The sequence below is a fragment of the Danio rerio genome, chromosome 20 (assembly GCF_052040795.2).
Source record: "Danio rerio strain M-AB ecotype USA chromosome 20, GRCz13ab, whole genome shotgun sequence".
NCBI classification, from domain to species: Eukaryota; Metazoa; Chordata; class Actinopteri; order Cypriniformes; family Danionidae; genus Danio; species Danio rerio.
The window spans coordinates 35,237,980-35,244,665 of NC_141040.1; positions in this window are offsets into that span (position 1 = coordinate 35,237,980).

The window sequence follows — 6,686 nt, forward strand, 5'->3', positions numbered from 1 at the left end:
CACTGTGTGTATAATCCGGAGGAACTAAACAAAAATTGTTAAATATACAATAAATGACAATGTATACAATGAATAAATGTTTTTGTTTTACCCAGAACGTATATACTGGTGTATATATATATATATATATATATATATATATATATATATATATATATATATGCAAAAGGGTATTAATTGTGAAAATAAAGAAACATTAAGAAGATATAAGATTAAAAGATATATTTTGTAGGGCACTGATAAATCAATTATCACATTTTTGAAAGCTTTGAATTACACAAGTCTTTTGAGACTTGTGTGGCCTAATTTAAAGTAAATGATTACTGATATACGTAGAAGAACCCCATGAAATATTGTCATTATTTAAAAACTGCAGGGGGTAATATATTTTAGGAGCACAGTGCATGAACTATGAAAATTAAACGATACAAGCCACATTCTGTCCAACAGCTCACTCCTTTCTTACCACAAGATGAGGTAAACGGCTGAGAAACGGCTGACACAAATGCTGGATGCCATACTGGAAGGATGTAAACATGCCGACACTTGTGATGACGCCACAGCCACTGAAGGAGAGGTTTTAAGCTTATTCACAGAGAGACCTGACAATTCATCACTTTCATTCCAGTCTGTAAGTGTACAGTGTTCTTCAGTTATGATTGATGCAGTAACGCAGATAATGACAAGCATCACCATGTTTAGCGTCTAGCATTTCTTGTCTCTTAAATTTCTCTGTATTTCACTTTATATTCATGACTTGAGTGCGAAAAAGAAGATGGTGGTGAATACTTGCAATGTGTCTCTTGTGTCCTTCAAATGAAAATTACAAGCAAGAGCTGCCACCGCTGTTTTAGTAGCAATTTCATTTCTTAAGTTATTGTGGTAAACATAGCAATAGGTAGCACCAATAACTAACTCACCATTGTCCCACACTTCACACACACAATTATGGAGCCCATATAGTCCAAAGTAAATGTGGATTTGCATTTTATAATAGTTAAAACTACATTTTCCGTCCAAAACATTCCTTACATTTGATTATACCAGGGGTTGTTGAATAGTTTGGATCAATTGATGAACATTCTCGTGCAGTTATTTCTAAATAAACACACAGCTAATGCAAATTTAGGCAGGTCTTGACCATGTTACAGTTTCATATCACAATTAATTCACAGCCTAGCCAACATTTAAATAAAAACAAAACATTTTATGTGTAAGAAACTATTCTCAGACAGTGGTTTAGGTGGGTGGTTTTAACATTCATGTTTGCTGACAGGCAATCCCTTTATCTAAGGAGTTTCTTAACCTTAAAGACTCTTTTAGTCTGGTTCAATGGATAACAGATCCAACCTATGTTTTAGGCCATACCCTAGACCTTGTTCTTTCTCAAGTGCTTGCTGTCTCTGATATAGAGTTTTCTGACTTAACGCTTTCTGATCATAAGCTGATTTTATTTCCAATGTCTCTTCCTACTCTCCCTTTATCCACTAATGTTAATGTAACACTGTCTCGTTATTATTCTCCTACATTTGGGGCCAATTCTAATCAGTGTTTTTTGGAAACATGCTCTCATCATTCTTTGGATCTACCACTGTTTGATCTGAATGGTGACAAACATCTGTCTCCTAAACTCGGCCTGGCTGAGTGTTTTAGATGTTACTGCCCCATTCAAGCCTTATATAAAAAAAACGCAAATCCGCTTTATGACACAACTCAAACACTCGTCTGCTCCGCCAAGCCTGTAGAAAGGCCGAGCGGAAATGAAAAAAGGATAAATTGCAAATTTCTTATGAGATGCTAACAGTCTCTCAGCTTATCAGTCAGCTGCAAAATCTGCCAAGGCTTCTTACTTTACCGATCTCATTGTAAAAAAAATCACTCTACACCTAAAGCTTTGTTCTCAGTTATCCACTCTGTTGTAAATCCAGCTGTTCAATCAGTGCCTGTTGCTTCAAATGCTCTATGTAAAAGCTTTTTGAGACACTTCACTGACAAAAAAATAGATTTTTAAGGACAAAACTCTGCTCTGCTCCTATTGATCCTTCTCCTCCCACTTTGCATCTGGTCTGTTGGGATGCTTTTGATCCCATTTCTCTACAATCACTGAAAAATGTAATTGCTAATACTAAACTTTCACTCTGTACCAATGATATCATCCAGCCTAAATTTCTAAAACAAATCATTGACACGGTCTGCCCAGACATGACTTCCTTTTTCAATAAGTGCCTCTCTACTGGCTCTTTTCCCAATTAACTTAAAATGGCCACTGTCACTCTGCTTCTCAAAAAGCCTTAAATAATTATCACCCTATCTCTGTCTTACCATTCCGCTCTCAGATTTTAGAAAAAATTGTACTTGATCAACTGCAATCTTTTTTTAAAAAAAGCAACTGACTCACTGAACTTTTTCAGTATGGGTTTAAAATGGCTCATAGCACTGAAACAGCCTCCCTCAGAGTACTTAATGATATCCTGCTAGGCACTGACTCTGGCGATTCTGTGGTCCTGGTTCTTCTAGATCAGTCAGCAGCATTTGATACTGTTGATCACTCTATTCTGCTGTCCAGATTAGAGTCAGTTGTGGGCATGAAAGACACAGTCCTTAAGTGGTTTAAGGCTTTTCTTTCTGAAAGAAGGTTTTCAGTTAAATTAGGTAACGTCTTATCCTCATTTGCTGATCTCACTTGTGGCCTCCCTCAAGGCTCAGTCTGAGCTCCCTCACTTTTTTCATCATATATGCTTCCGCTAGGGGCCATTCTAAGAAGCCATGGGGTGTCTTTCCATTTTTATGCTGATGACACCTAGATTTACTTACCTATTGAGAGGAATGACCCTCTCGCGCTTAGTACCTTACTAAGGTGCTTAGATGAGATCAAAATCTGGCTGCCTCACAATTTTTTTATCATTAAATGAGGATAAAACAGAGGTGATTGTCTTCAGCCCTACTGTTAACGTTCAGGCCTCTTGCTTAGATTTTGGCTGCCTTCAGATCGTCCCGTGTCCGCAATCTTGGTGTCATCCTTGATGAGTCATTGAAGCTCGACAAACAGATCAGTTCGGTGATTGGCTCCAGTTTTTATCAACTACGTTCGCTGTCTAAAGTTAAACACTTTTAAAATCCCACTACTCTAGAGATGGCTGTCCATGCGTTCATCAAATCACGGTAAGACTACTGCAATGCACTTTACCGTGGCATGTCAAAATCCCAGTTTTCTCGCCTTCAGTTGGTCCAAAATGCTGCTGCTAGATTTATTTGTAATAGCAGAAATCATGACCACATTACCCCTCTTCTAAGAGGCCTTCATTGGCTGCCTGTGCAATTCAGAATTGATTTTAAAGTGCTTTTACTGGTTTATAAATCCCTCCATAATCTAGCCCCATCCGGTCTCTCAGAGCTGCTTCATCTTTACACTCCTGTGAGATGTCTAAGGTCAAGAGAGTAGAATGTTCTTTCAGTTCCGCAGTCTAGGCTGAAAAGTAGAGGGGACAGAGCTTTCTCTGTGGCAGGTCCTCGGTTGTGGAACACCTTTCCCCTTGAGATTAGAATGGCTCCATTATTATGTATTTTTAAATCACTTATTAAAACGTACCATTTTAGCTTGGCTTTTTAAGATTATTTTAATAGTTCCTTCTACCGCTTTTTTCATTTTTACAGACGTTTCTCTTGCCTTATTTTAACTTTTATTTTTACCTTTTCTTATGTACAGCACTTTGGTCAGTCTTGTGACTGCTTTTAAATGTGCTTTATAAATAAATGAACTTGAATTTAAGGACCACAATTTGACATAAGTCTTGAAACAACATCTGAACAGTGTCTTTGCATGTGGTAACCTTTACAATATGTGAATAATTGAGAACATCATTGAATTACGATAGTTTAGCATAATGGCCACAACACCACCTCAGGTTTGCATTATTTTATAACAAATCAATGGTCTGTTGTCAATTATCACTTATTCAAGTATTCAATTACAGAGCTTTTCTGTCTGGTCTGTTTGCTACAGGTCTGCAGATTTATGTTCATGTTATGTAAGATGCTGAGAACAGCACAAGTGAAACCTCACAATTCATTCACAAAAAGCACAGAATTAACTCAAATAACTGAAGTAGTCTTTTTGTGGTTTAACATTCATTAAAGATGTGTACAAAACGCTACTTTTAATTAAGTCATCCAAAAATTGCCAACCTTTTGTGTAGTATATGTCATTTTTATGATTACAGTAGGTTTTACAGTATTTTGTATCATGGAAATTATAGGAAGTATCTACATCAAAGCATCACATTAAATAAAGTTTTGCAACTGATACTGATATTTGCAAAAGCATGTAATGTGATAGAATAACTTTCAGTCAGTTTTAGTCAGATTTTTCATAATTATTTAATGTTACATGTTAGAATTTTTACACCCTTTTGGAAAAAAAGCACTGTAATGAGAAAGAAATGTGCAGACATGACATGAAATCAGTGAACTACTCTTCACGCATCTTACGTAAGCAAATGCATGCCTGTCAATATCTGAACCTTGATAGCGCAGTGGACTTTTAAACAGGTATTCATGATAAAGGGGAAAAAACAGGGTTGCTTTGTGCTCTTATTTTCCATGCATTGTTTTAGCCACTGAAAGACATAAAAGAGCGTTGGATAATTAAAAAAAAAATTTATAAGTGAAAAAGTTCTCCCAAAATGTTGATTTAATTACTATTTAGTCACCCTCAAGAAGTTCCAACTTCCAACCCTATATTTCTTTTGTCAAACACAAATAAAGGAATTTTGAAAAAATCAAAAAAGGAAGCAGCTGGTATTTGCAGTATAGGATAAATGCAAAGAAAGTCAATGACTACTGCTTTCCAACATTCTTTAAAATGTATTCTTTTGTGTTCAACAGAAGAAAGAAACTTTTAAAAGAAAGGTTTGAAACAAATAAATGTTTAGTACTTGATATATTTTTTCATTTTTGATTCCTATAATACTACTTTCTCTATCAGAGAAAACAACGCTATCTCCTGGCAATTTATATCTTTTTGATTTAATGACTATTTTGTATGAATTTGTACGATCTCATTTACACAATTTAGGACGATTTGCTTATCCCCAATGACAGTTGGGTTTAGGGGGTGGGTTGGGTGCCATGCCTCCTTTTAAAATTCAGACATTTTTTATATGACTAAACTCATTAATCACTAAACTGACCAAATGTTAAACTCTTATGGTTCCTTGTGAGATCAGGCTAGAGAAAGCAGTATTTTTTTCAGTGTTAGGGTTTAGACGGGGTTTCATTTCAGTATGCAAATAGGCCCTTTGTCTAATTTCAGTCACACTGAGATGTATAAAAAGTTATGGTCAAGCAGCTTTTTGGTTGGTCAATGCTATAATTTGTGTAATAAACTTAGCATGGGTGAAATCTGCATGAAAGAACTTTGTTTCACCCTCTCACAAAACGCCTACCTGATTTTCATTCATTCATTTTCTTGTCGGCTTAGTCCTTTTACTAATCCGGGGTCGCCACAGCGGAATGAAACGCCAACTTATCCAGCAAGTTTTTTACGCAGCGGATGCCCTTCCAGCCGCAACTCATCTCTGGGAACCTACATGATTTTATTTGCTAAAATTTGCTGACCAGTAGCAAATAGTTTTAGATGCTGAGCTTTGCCTGAAAACACATCCTTCCCAAAAGACATGGGCTACATGACAAACTCAGAATATTAATGACAATTTTATCGTCATAATGCACAGAATTAGATTATTTTTTTCCTTTTGCACTGAACATTGTAACACAGACACACTTTAATATGGGGTTTACAAGGACTCTGAAAAAGTTGAATTTTAAAAGACCGCGTTAAGTATGATTTTTGAGCATTATGAATTACGAGGACACAAGGCATGTCCTCATAAACCACCTTAAAGTCATAATACCTAGATCTTACCTATGTCATTATACAACTTTTTTTACAATTGCTTATAAGAAAGCAAACCTTCCTAAAACAAAACGAACGCACACACATGAACACACAGAGAAGATACAGATCCATGGAGTTGCTGGCCTCTGCAGACTGAAAGTATTGCACAATAAGAGAATGTTTGTAAAGCATAAAACAATGCATTTGATTTGTGCAATGCATTTCTAACAAATAAATACACATTCAGTATTAAACATAAAGACAATTTCCTCTTATTCACAAATAATTCTTTCTCATGTATAAAGATGTCCAGGGACCAGTTCTAGCATATTCTGCTTGACTAACTTCCATCAATGAAAAACTCAGATAAATCATGTTTTTGAGTGCGTGTGTGTGTGTGTGTGTGTGTGTGTGTGTGTGTGTTTATTTCAAAAAGACATGTCTTGGCAAATGTGATTAGTATTTACCCATAACAAAAAATAAGAGGTTAGTGGATAAAGTAAACAGGACAAAAGGGCAAAAAGGTTTAATCATTTATTTTAAAGTCTGTATTAGTCAAGTCTGATTGGTAAAATCCTCAGCAAAGTATGTCAAAATAAAATGTAATCAAATAAATATGTAGGCCTAGGTTTAGTTATATGACCTACTCTGGCTTTGATAATGTTCTACTTAGAATCATGATAAGTAGGAAGATATGAAAAAACAACAGACTTCCTAATGTCAAATTCTGTCGTGAGAGAAGCTGGCTGAAGCTGGTGAAATGACACAACGTTAAATAAAACAAAGGAAG